Source organism: Meriones unguiculatus, chromosome X, assembly GCF_030254825.1.
Source record: "Meriones unguiculatus strain TT.TT164.6M chromosome X, Bangor_MerUng_6.1, whole genome shotgun sequence".
Taxonomy (NCBI): Eukaryota; Metazoa; Chordata; class Mammalia; order Rodentia; family Muridae; genus Meriones; species Meriones unguiculatus.
Genome location: NC_083369.1, coordinates 102387224 through 102400703, shown reverse-complemented (window position 1 = coordinate 102400703; position 13480 = coordinate 102387224). Strand labels below are relative to the sequence as shown.

The window sequence follows — 13480 nt, the reverse complement described above, 5'->3', positions numbered from 1 at the left end:
CCCTGTTAAGTTAGGCTCCTGTCTAAAAGCAAAGCAGAGTATCATTATTAGGTTCAGGGGATGGCTCTCTACCTTGTGGTGAGTCTCAGGTTCAGCCAATTATTGTTTGGACTTTCCCTCTATCTTTGTTCTCTTGTTATCCCTACACTTCTTGTAGGCAGAGTAGTTTTTGGTTCACAGGTTTTGTTGGTGGGTTGTTGATCCCCTCCTTCCACTAGTCCTGTCTGGCTAGGAGGTGGTCACTTCAGTCTTTGAGTGCCCCCCCACTTAGGAGTCTCAGCTAGGATTACACCCATATCCTCACAGGTGCCTGTCCTGTAGTGGGCCTCCAGCTTAACAAAGAGATGTCCCTCCCCATTTTCCCTTCTTGTTCCCAGCCCTCTCACCTCCTACCTACATTCTCCCCACATCTGATCCCCACTCTTGTTTCCCTCCCCATTCCATCTCCTGCCCAGTTCCCTCTCTTCATCCAGTTCAGCTATCTATTCTATTTCCCTTTCTCGACATTCAGGCATCCTACCTTGGGCCCTCCTTATTAGCTTCTTTGGCTCTGTGAATTGTAGTATGGTTATCCTGTACTATAGGTCTAATATCCATTTATGAAAACATACCATGTGTGTCTTTCTGGGTCTGGATTACCTCACTTAAGATGATCTTTTGTAGTCCAATCCATTCGCTTGCAAATTTCATGATTTCCTTGTTTTTCATTACTGAGTAGTATTCTATTGTGTAGATATAACAGAATTATTTTTTATTCATTATTTGGTTGAAGGACATCTAGGTTGTTTACAGTTTCAGGGGGTCTTTTAGAAGTATTGGGAAAAAGATGCAAGGACCTGGAGGGGACAGGAACACCACAAAAAGACCAACAGAGACAAACAGTCCCATGGAAGCTTTCAGAGACTGAGACATCAACCAAGGAGCATGCATGGTCTGGATCTAGGCCCCTGCACATGCGCGCCTTGATCTTCATATGGGTTGTCTGGGAAATAGGGAGGCTATTTCTAACATGGACTTTATTGTCCTCTTTTGGATCACTTCCCCTGGCAGGGCTTCCTTGCCTTGCCTCAGGAAATGAAGATATGCAGAGTCCTCCTGTGACTTGATGTGCTGGAAAAGACTGATATGGGGGGAGGGGCCTCCCCTTTTCTGGGGAAGGAGAGGGGAAGCAGGAAGAAAGGGAAGTGTGGGGGGACTGGGAGGAGGGGAAGGTAGGGGGCCCCTCAGGATGTAAAGTAAATAGACCACTACAAATATTTTTGCTCCTTTTTTAATTAATTATTTTTATTTTTATTAATTACAGTTTATTCACTTTGTATTCCCCCTGTACCTCCCTCTTCCCCACCCTCATCCTTTTCCCAGTCCAATGATAAGGGAGGTCCTCCTCCCCTTCCCTCTGATCCTAGTCTATCAGGTCTCATCAAGAGTGGCTGCATTGTCTTCCTCTGTGGCCTGGTAAGGCTGCTCCCCCACTCAGGGGGAGGTGATCAAAGAGCAGGCCAATCAGTTCATGTCAGAGACAGTCCCTTGTCTCCATTACTATGGAGGCCACCTGGATACTGAACTGCCATAGGCTACCTCTGTGCAGGGGTTACAGGCCATCTCTATAAGTGGTCCTTGGCTGGAGTATCAGTTTCAGAAAAGACCCATGTGCCCAGACTTTTAGGATCTGTCACTGTCCTTGTGGAGCTCCTGTCCTCTCCAGGTCTTACTATTTCCCACTTCTTTCATAAGATTCCCTGTACTCTGCCCAAAGTTTGGCTATGAGTCTCAGCATCTGCCTAGATACCCTACAGGGTAGAGCCTTTCAGAGGCCCTCTGTGGTAGGCTCCTGTCCTGTTCCCTGTTTTCTCCCTTCTCCGATGTCCATCCTCTTTGCCTTTCTGAACAGGGATTGAGCATCTTAGCCAGAGTCCTCCTTTCTGATTAGTTTCCTTAGGTGTACAGATTTTAGTATGTTTATCCTATATTATACGTCTAATATCCACTTATGAGTGAGTATATACCCTATGTGTCTTTCTGCTTCTGGGATACCTCACTCAGGATGATCTTTTCCAGTTCCCACCATTTACCTACAAATTTCATGATTTCTTTTTTTTTTTTATCACTGAGTAATATTCCATTGTGTAGACGTATCACAATTTCTGTATCCATTCCTCAACTGAGAAGCATCTGGGCTGTTTCCGGCTTCTGACTATTACAAATAAAGCTGCTACAAACATGGTTGAGCAGATGAAAAGTTAACTCTATGTGGTCACCTATAGTGCTGCACTCCTACCATTGAGACATCTGAAGCCCACATCAGCCCAAAGTTACTACTGGACAAGTGGACTAGGGCAAGGGCATAGGAGGAGAAGGGGGAGGAAGGATGGGTCTGGGAGGAGACAAGGGAGGGGTCCACAGTCAGGATACAAAATGAATAAATTGTAATAAACAATAATAATTAATAAAAAAGAAAAAATCACAACAGAGTAAGTTCTGACCCAAGTACAAACACTCAAGGATTAAAGAAGTCAAAGGTAACAATTGTGTAGTCCCTGCTCAGTGCTCAGTACATAATCTACAAGAAGAAACTATTCTTATCTAAGTATTTGCTAAATCTCTACAAGGTACAAAAACGGAGCTTTCAATAGTACTCCAGTAAGTTTATAAGTGATTTTTAAAAATAGAACTAACCTCTTTACTAATTTGAGAATTTCATGGAACACTTATTTCAGAGTAATTTGTAACTGCTATTGTTGTTGTTGTTGTTCAAACATGGGCTGCCCTGTTTTTTTGGTATAGGCCATTAAATGACAATAAAAAAACCAAAAAAAAAAAAAACAAAACACCTAACAATTCTGCATAAACACAAAATCTTTTAGAGTTTTAGATAGGACTAAAAGACACTAAAAACAAAAGTAAAGGAAAATGACAAAAAATTTATAATATTCATGAGAAGCAAAAAGTTTATATATGTTCAATTTTCAAATAATTTTATTAAAAAAATACGAAATAGTATGCAACCCTCAGAGGAACACTACTAAATACCAAGAAACAAAAGATATCTACCTTTACCAAAATCAGTGCAATCAATTTACCTTTACTAAATACTTCAAATGGTGATGTAAGTTCACCTGAAATTGCATTAAAATATAATCAGTAGATGTTACTGTTACAACAGTACTATGAAAAGTAGAATCCAACCTACAATAAATATTTAAAGTGTGTCACCCATGATAAAAGTTTGAAATACAATCAATTGTTCATAATAACAATTTAGTGCAGTGGGGTTATAATACAAAAACTGGAGAGAGTTTACTTACCATTACATATGCTTTTTGTAGGGTTTCTTGTTTCTTTTATATGACATACATGTGCTTTCATAATATATATGCAATAATTTTATGAACTAAAAAAATTAATGGCATTTCCTTCAGAAAACTCACATTGTCCTTTTATCTTGGATGACTGAACATTATATACATTAGATTATGTATCACATATGTACATACATACAAAATACATATAAAATATGAATTAACACAAATTGAAAAGGACTATGCTCATAATTGTACATGGGGCCGTAAACAGCTATCTTTACACTTGGGCATACAGGGCCCTTTGTTTGTATTTAGCATGATCCATTTTAGAACTGTGTAACATGAAGTAGAGCAGAGCTATCCCTATTGATTATATAAATAGGTGGTAAATTCTCTGACCTGAAAATCAGAAAGAAAAAAAAAAAAGTTTCAATGCTGAGTCTGAACAACCATCTTCCACTCTCTAGTACCAGATTTTTCATTTGTAAGACTGGATATCTTTATCCAATTTCTAAACTTTCTCTTAGCTCTAAATTCCTCATTTTATGATTAGACATAATCCAAATTTCATTTTTCAAAAATCATATTACTAGAACTTGCAAAATGTTTCTAAACGAAACCTTGAAGAAGTCTCTATTGCCATCCTCTGCTGTGTTGTATGCCCATCCAAATTGTTTCACCAGATATTAGTCCATATTCTCATAGTTGGAAACAAACAGCCAGAAAATAGACAAAAGGAATGACCTCTAGTGGGTTCATGGTCTAAAAATAGCACTGGTCAAACTGGTATGTTGTTTTTGTTATTTTGTTTGCATTTACTTTTATAAATACACATAAATTAGCTATTCATTCTCTACCTTGACATAGTGCTCTAGTTTACCCATTCACAGCCCTCCACATTCCCTTCTCCCACCCCCATTTCACCCTCTTGTCCCATAGCTCTGTTGTTAGCAGCATTCACCAAAATACAATTCTACTCACCATTAATCCTTGTCTTCCCCTGCCCTGCACAGTACAATCGTCTCTCTATTTCATTCTTTTCCCCCACCATCTACAACCTGCACATATCTGCAGTCTGTCAGAGAAACAGCTAGTTTTGTGCAAAACCAACATTTCTTTCCACTACAAACAATTATGGAGGAAACATCCTGATTCTCATTGTAGAAGGAACTACAGAAGCTCTCACTTTGAGAGATAATTTTTTTCTATGCTTTAACAGAATTTCAGATCCCTTAAAGCCACCTAAATTATTCTTTAAATTTTTGTGAAATAATTATTCAGAACAATCCTTAGATAAAAATATGTAAAAATGTATCTAAGAAATCTAAAAAAATTATATTCTATATTTTTAATGTTTTTCCCCAAAGATTTTGTTTTCCAAAACTCAGGTCAAAGACTTACACTTAGAAAATGATGATAGAAATATAGTAAAGTGATAGTTAAAACTATTAGATCTGCAAAAATATTAAATTGTATGTTGATTGCAATGAAGTGAACAAACATTTAAAATACCTATGCTGACAGAATACAAACAATGCAAAACAGTGTTAACATCAATTTTCTTGCAAAAATTACAGTAAGATAAAACTTCCAATGTCTTAATAGTCTTTAAAATAATAAACTTTTACCAAAATTCACTATGCTGCAAAATACAAAGAATCTTCCTAAAATAAACTAGCACTGCATGAGGATGTTTTGTCTTTGAGAATGGCTCTCCCTTTATTGTTCCAAGTCATGTTATTCTCTTAATGACCTGGTTTTTATTTGAAGTTTGGTATGTGTGTGTAAGTGTGTGTGTGTGTGTGTGTGTATACTTGTATACAATACATCACACTAAGACAAATGCTCAAATTTCTGACAAAAAACATGGAGCTGATGCTTGATCAGCCTGTCTTCCTTCTCTTATTAATACAAGTAATCACATAATAGAACCTATAATCTTGAACGCTGGAAAACAAAATATATTCATCAAGGTTTGAAAAGTAACCTCCAAGAAATGCATTCTTAAATCCTTTAAAATAAACAAATTAAGAGTCCAAGAATAGGAATTCAAGGAGATTTAAATTTGAATTAGCTTAACTACTTTTGACAAGTTTACACATGAAAGACACCAAGATTGTATGTACTACTTGCTGCTTTAAGAAGTTTCATTCTGTCTGTCTATATAAAAAAGTTTCAGCCAAAGTTAAATCAATCTCCTCTACTGATTTTCAACATTAGACAAATACCCACCCACCCACCCCCACCCCTTTTTGAACTCTGCTTTCAGCTTGACTTTTTCCCCAATTGAAATTCAGGCTCTCAATGGTTGGTTTTTCTTGGTTCTAAATGTTGATAAAAAAGGGTTTTCTCCACTCCCTCAATTTGATGTGACAGGCTTCTGACATGAATAATGGAAGCATTTCTTTCACAGGCAAATCAACTTAATTTAGTCAGCCTTTATACTCTCAGTGGGCAAGCCACAATCCCTGAGATTCCATGAGAGCCTTGAAGTTAGATGAAATCTTTAGAAATTGCACAAAATGTATAAAGTAAACAACACTTATTTTGTCACAATACTTGAATAACTTTTATGCAGGAGTTACAGATGAATATATTACTTCCTAATCAGATCCTGATTTACAAGCAATTTGTGATGAACCCTCTATGTTCAAGAAAAAAACAGTTCCTGTAAGAAAGCTAACAGAATTTTCTACACACATAAATTTAAAGGATGTGGATTGAAAATAAAACAAAGCAAAAAGGCGAGCAAAAGAAAACATCTAACCCTTCCAAAAGAGACCAATAAAAACCAAGGTGCATATACTGGCTAGGCTCAGGTGTTTATAACAGCAATAGATCTATTTTGAAACAATTCTTTGAAAAAGAATCTTGAAGAACTAAAAGAGCAGCCATCAGATTAAAAGCAATAGATCCACAGTTGTTTCTATTTCCAAATTCTGTACACCATTATTCCCCTGAGAACTTTTCAGATCAGAAAAAAGACATGTTAATAATACATTTGTGAAAGAAAGATGGGGCTCATAAAAATAAAACTAAGACATATGCCTTCTGAGTTAGCCATTGAAGAATGATTTAAAAATGAATGCAACCAGGCTTGGAGTGCACAGATTTTGCATTCAGTCTCTAACAGAATATGGTACTTGGCATTTGTCCTCTGGCCTTTGATGTCATTTATATAAAGGGAAGACTGGAAGGAAGAAAGGAACACAAAACTGGGAATCCAGAGACCTGCTCCAAGCTCAGCCAGAAAATTTCCTATTTGACCCTAGACAAGTCTCTTTTCCTATGTAAACTTCTGATTCTTCTGTTCTGCAAGAAAGAAATAGGTGATCTTTAAGCTTGTTCTAGCTCTAAATGCAATTTTGCCTGGTGACAAAAGTACAAATGAGTAGTAATAAGGGTACCAGAGCATTACATTATTCATAATACTTAAAGAAAGCTTATGACTCTGAACATTTCTGACAGCATTTGAGGGGGAAGGTGTATGTGCGTGCATGCCGGTGTGTGTGTGTGTGTGTGTGTGTGTGTGTGTGTGTGTGTGTGTGTATGTGCTTGCATATGTAAAAGAGAATTTGATCAACTGAGAGTTCCTTGGAGCACAGAAAATTTTCAACAATTACTTAATTCTACCCCTACTCTTACTCAATGGTGGTATATAGTATATAGGGTGAGGATTGAATGGAGGCCTTCAACATGCTAGGCAACTAGTTTACCACTAAGGTCCACCTCCAGCCCAAATTCTAAGCATTTTAAAGTAATCAACTTCTCATACTATTTAAAATGGCAAATAATAAACTGAGAGAATTTACCTATACTCATACTTTTTAATTCTCTTAGTAAATTACAATTTTTATCAAACAAATAAAAGTCTAACTCTACCCAAAACCTGCTTTCAGTAAAGTCAGCTTTTGTTTTACTATTATTAAGATTTTTTTTCATGAAGATATATTCTAGTGAAAATTAACACCCTTAATATCAGACCTTTCATATTATAATTTAATTTGTATGCTAATGTTGTGGGCTTCATAAACTAGGAAACTAACTGTTCCAGTACAAAGAGTAAAAGGGTACTTTAATTTCATAAAACTTTTGGCTACAGAGAACTATTTCTACATATATGTCATTTCAGATTGTACCTAGCTAGGTTTCTTTAAATCTTTATATCTTTTACCTTCTTTCTTTCCCTCCTCATACTCTCTCTCCTGTTCTGTCATCTCCTCTTCCATCTTCTTTTTTCTTTCTTAAAATTTGCTAATCAGCCAATTAGGGATTCCAACAATTATAAATGTCAAGGAAGGGAGAAAGGAAAGAGAAATGGGAAAGTAGTCAAGGTAAAACAAAATAACTTCACTTTAAAGAGTGTCCACTGTTAACCCCTAAAGAATTTACACAGCACCTTGATGGACTTGCTGTTCCCAATCTCCACCCCTCCCACCTTCCTTCCCTATTATAATTGTTAGGTCAGCTAATTGGCTGATTAAGAATACCTTGGCATTTTTATTAACTGGCAATTAGAGTCAGACCCTGAGGCACAGAAGATCCTCCTGATTAGGGGTGTCACTTCGGTTATAAAGATTAATAAAGTCAAACGAGCATTAAGGTCTGTTTTAGTTAACTTAATCTTCTGTGTGGATATTTTACCAATATCCATTGCTCTAATATTATCTCAGTTGCTTTCAAACTAAACTGAATTCATTCCAAAATAGCAATAATTTATCTTTAAAAACAAGGAAAAATTACACATTGGAATACTGTGCAAATATCAAATAGTCAAAAGCTATAAAGATATTTTTGCCTGCTAAACTGATGCTGCTTATACTTTAGTCACCACAGTCTATTTCCTTTCTTTCAGGACCATTCCAATAGAAGACCCAAGTTTCTTCTTAAATAAATCTGCAAGAATATGATATATGATATGCCCTAATCCCTTTAACTTCTCTAAATCCTCTCATATTCTTTCTCTATAACTATCTAAGAAAAGTTGGCATTTGTGAAAATCCATTCCACAGAGTGGCCAGTTACAGGCAAAGCCTATGTTCCCTTATATTCCCAAAAATTTGTATGATTATAAGAAGATACTGTGTCATAGTAAAATTATGGCTTGGATCTACAACTTCAGAATAAGAACATTCTACAGAATCAATGACTGTGAATGTAGTACTGAGGAAGAAATCCCAGATAAATGGTAAAGGAAATATGAAGCAGAAATACCCTAGGACTTTAGATCAGATATGGCCCAAAGTAAAAATCTGGGCTCTTTCACATACATAAAAGTCTAATTTTGGGTTGGTCACTCAACTTATGTGAGCCCTCAGTTTTTTTCATTTCTTCCTTTTTACTAGAAACATTTTCATAATAATTTTGAAAAGTGTGCCCAATCCCTGGCATCTCACAGCTTCTTAACAGTGAAGAAAGTTAGTTGTGCAAGACAAAATCTGATACCATTTAAGTAGTGATAGTTTTGCCAATAAACAGAAACATACTCACCAATGGCTAGGAAGAGAGACTGCCAGCAGGTCCTAAAAAATACAAGAATTTCTCTTTTACATGTGAAAATGGGAATAATAACAGAAGTCACTTCACAGGCTGAAGGAAAAGCTGAGGAGATAATATCAAAGCACTTTGTTGTTGTTATTGTTGTTGTTGTTTTCCAGACAAGGTTTTTCTCTGTAGCCCTGGCTTGTTCTGGAACTCACTTTATAGACCAGCCTGGCCTCAGACTCAGAGATCTGCCTACCTCTGCTTCCCAGGTGCTGGGATTAAAGGCTCGCACTACCACAATCTGGCTTCAAAGCACATTTCTCTCTGGCTTGGCACATAGTAAATGGGCAATTACCAATCATCATTACTGCCATACATACCTTTCCTCATTTGATAGGCTAAATGGTTGAGTAAAAGATTGGCAATATACATAGTCTGAGAATTTGGAAAAACTCAGAAGGAAGAGATCAGAAGACACATCATTTCAGCTTAAATTTGATCATGGTGAACCAAGGGTTAGGGAAATGTTTCATTTTAGGGTATCAGGACTCAGAAGGATTTGAGGTCTGTTCAGCAACCACATATATTCACAAAAGCTACTACATTTGGGGATATTAAGGATATTAGCTATTTTTTCACTAGACTGTGTCTTCATGATAAATCTTAATAATAGCAAAACAGGACACAGAAGTGAAATAATGACTAAAGAGCTAACTTTTTGTTTGTTTCTTTGTTTGGTTTGGTTTGGTTTTGAGACAGGGTTTCTTAGCTGTCCTGGACTCACTTTGTACCTCAGGCTGGCCTCACTCACAGAGATCTGCCTATCTCTGCCTCCCACAGTGCTGAAATTATAGATGTGTACCACTATGCCCAGCTTTGACTTTGGGATTTTAATCTCTGCTACTACTAGCTGTTTGACCTTAAGCACTATAGTTAACCTCTTGAATTAATTAATTATGTTGCAATGATCAAACACCTGGCAACAAGCAACTTCCAGGAAGAAGACTTGATTTTGCTTCAGAGTTTAAGGGTATATTCTATTATGACCAAGAAGGTAAGGTGGCAGGAATTGCTTCTAACTGTAACTGTAGGAGTGTGAGGCTGATTTCTTACATCTTGGGAGACTGAAGAGTGAGAAAAAATATTTCAGCTGGAGTTCTCATGTTTCTGTTCTTATTCAGTCCAGGACTCCCCTTCATATACAGAGCATGTCTTCTCCTCCCAGTTAACACTCTCTGAAAAATCCCTCATAGTCACACCCAAGGAATATACCTCATCAGTGCCCTAGATTTTTCTCAATTCAGCCCAGCTGGCAATAAAAATTAACCATCACTCCTCTCTATGCCTCAATTTCTCCTCCTGTAAGACAATATGATAATATGTTCTAATTTGTCATCCATGTTATGAACACTGAGTTAATATCTGTAAAACATTTATAAGAGTGCCTTACAAAGAGGCAATTATGTATAAAACAGGTTAAATAAGCAAAATTCACAAGGTAATGCTCACCCTGCCCTTCTGTTACAGACACCCTTTGCTCCAAACAATGAACTTTGTATGAGCTTCACAAGACAGCAATGGTGCCTAGAAGACAGAAATGTAAAACAGTGAAGAAACCAACAATAGAAAAGTAGCACTTATATTGCTTTTCTGTTTTCCTCATTTTCTATGCCACAGACATGTGGTAACAAATGCACATGGGTATTTATCACCATTGCTAACCTTTTAACCTGTGAGAAAAGAAGCATAGGCCAGTCTACCAAGGAACAAAATTGGAAGGGGTGTGAAGTCTGATTTAAGCCTTAATTCTTTCAGAGTCCTTCTCAATTCTCCTTTTCCTATGAGATACAAAATACAAACCTCCTCCTTTAAAGTAATCCAGGGGCTAGAGATATGACCTGTAGTTAGAAGCTCTGGCTGCTCTTGCAGGAGACCCAGATTCAATTCCCAGTACCCATATAGGGCTTAAAATAATCTGTAACTCCAGTTCTAAGAGATAAAATGCCCTATTCTGATATTACTGGGCACTAAGCATTTGTGTGGTACATAGACATACATACAGACAAAACAACCATACACATGAAATAAAAATAAAATAATCCAGATGAAAAGAGAATGTGAGAGCTGAAAGGTCTATCTCTGAGTTTTATGCCTTCTGGCTACTGTGAGGTCACTTGTAACAACAGAAGGGGGAAGAGACCTTAGCAAAATGATCCAATTTATATTTTCCCGGTGTCTTTAGATTCAATATCAGGTTGCATTTAGAAAAGAATGGTGGAATGTTTTCATCTCAACATTTCTCATTTGGATTTTTACAGAATGGCATGCCTTCTAAAAGTTCAAGCTAAATTCCACTTCTTGATTTCTAATGTGCTGTTTGCATGGGACATTCTAATACAAACTGAGTGTCTTGATCTTGCCCCTCATATTTGCATCACTAATGCTTATAAAAACTATACAGTTCAAGGACATCTGAGGAGTAAAAGAAAGTAGGAAATACTGTCTTTCACCACTGTGTTTTCTCCATGATAAGTCAGTTACTATAGCAAGATCCTTCAAAGCAGAATTTTTGCCCCTACTATGAACCAAAAGAGCAATCACAAAGCCAAACAAAAAACATAGCAAGAGGTAGAGGCTGGAGAGATGGCCCAGTGTTTAATAGCATTTGATTTTGGTTTTGGTTTTGTTTTCCAGAGGACCTAGGTTCATTTCTCAGCACCTGCAAAGTGGCTATGATTGTCCATAAATCTAGTTCCAGAGGATCTGGTGCGTTCTTCAGACTTCTTTAGGCAACAGGCATGCATGTAGTGTACATTCATACATTGAGGCAAAAACATTCATATATGGAAGGCAGATAAATTTATTTTCAAAAAGAATAAAATTTAAAAAGTATCGCAGCATACTAGTAGAGTAGAAGAAAAAAATAGAATTTAGAGATTAAAAAAACCTGAAACTTAACCCTCAGTTTATATCTAAAGAAATGCAATGCAGAGTAGGCAAGTCACAGAATTATTCCAGGCTAGGCCAAGATTTAGAATGCAGGTCTCCTGGCTTCTGGTCAAGTGTTCTTTCTTTTGCACAGTTGAAAGTTTACTTTTTTCTTTCTTTTTTTTTTCTTTTGCAAAATTTCTTTTCCCTCGAATATAAGGATTGTGATGTAGATGAGTCATCTTCTCCAGGGACATATTAGTGTACTTTCTCCAACTTAAATTTACATTTGCTCTGTATTAAACATGCTGCTACCACTCCTAGGCATATATCCAAAAGATGTTCAAGTACATAAGAAGGACGTTTGCTCAACCATTTCTCAAGCATGTTTGTAGCAGCTTTATTTGTAAGAGCCAGAAGCTGGAAACAACCCAGATGCCCCTCAACTGAAGAATGGATACAGAAATTATGGTACATTTACACAATGGAATACTACTCAGCAATAAAAAACAAGGAAATCATGAAATTTGCAGGTAAATGGTGGGATCTGGAAAAGATCATCCTGAGTGAGCTATCCTAGAAGCAGAAAGATGCACGTGGTATATACTCACTCATATAGACATATAATATAGGATAAACCTACTAAAACCTGTACACCTAAAGAAACCAATCAAGAGGGAGAACTCTGGCTAAAATGTTCAATCCCCACTCTGAAAGGCAAAGAGGATGGACACCAGAAGAAAAAGAAAACAGGAACAAGTTAGGAGCCTCCCACAGAGGGCCTCTGAAAGGCTCTTCCCTGCAGACTATCAAAGCAGATGTTGAGACTTATGGTCAAACTTTGGGCAGAATGCAAGGAATCTTATGAAAGAAGTGGGAAATAATAGTAAGTGCTGGAGAGGACAGAGGTCCACAAGGAGAGCAACAGAACCAAAAAATTTGAGCACAGGGGTCTTTCCTGAGACTCATACTCCAACCAGGTACCATCCATGGAGATAACCTAGAACCCCTGCACAGATTTAGCCCATGGCAGTTCAGTGTCCAAGTGGTTTCCATAGTAATGGGAACAGGGACTGCTTCTGACATAAACTGATTGGCCTGCTTTTTTTTTTTTTTTTTTTCTTTAGGAGGAAAAGCATTTATTTAGCTTACGGTTATAGTCCATCAATGACAGAAGCCAAAGCAGGGACCCAGTACAGGAGCCTGGAGGTAGGAACCGAACAGGCTAGAATAGACAAATGTTGTTCCCTGGCTAGCTTTCCACGGCTCACTCAGCTTGATTTTTTTTTTCATTATTCAACACAAGACCATTTGCCCAGGGGTGATATGCCCCACAGTAGTTAGGCCCTCCCACATCACCCCAAATGCTTACACAGAACAATCTGATGAAGAAATGCTTCAGTTGAGGTTCCCTCTTTCCAGATGATTCTATCTGTGTCAAGCTGAGGAAAACATGGAGTTAGTCAATTTACATGGAGCACGTCTCGCCCCTGGGGGCAATGGTCTCCTGAACCTACTCAGACCTCGGACACCACCACTGCTAGTTCTAGAACTGATGCAGGATGTTCCAACGAGGGGTTTAAGGCTTCTCATAATATTTCCTATAAGCCCACACCTGTTTGTTTATATCCCCCATTTCTATTCATTATTAGCCAGATAGAGCCAAGTAATTGTGGTAATGATACTTGCTTTTTTGCCCAATGCTGGAATGCTAGTAAATTTACTAGCTGGTTACTCGCATGCCTCGCTGGGTGCCTGTGCCTGTT

The 13480-nt window shown here is 37.4% G+C and overlaps 1 non-coding gene across 1 annotated transcript; it reads right to left on the bottom strand.

The window, feature by feature from the left end:
• Nucleotides 1–8715: 8715 nt before the first annotated feature.
• LOC132650215 (small nucleolar RNA SNORA24) lies at nt 8716–8839 on the bottom strand. Its single transcript, XR_009588598.1, has one exon. It is a non-coding gene; the product is annotated as a small nucleolar RNA SNORA24 (small nucleolar RNA).
• Between the last annotated feature and the right edge of the window lie 4641 nt (nt 8840–13480).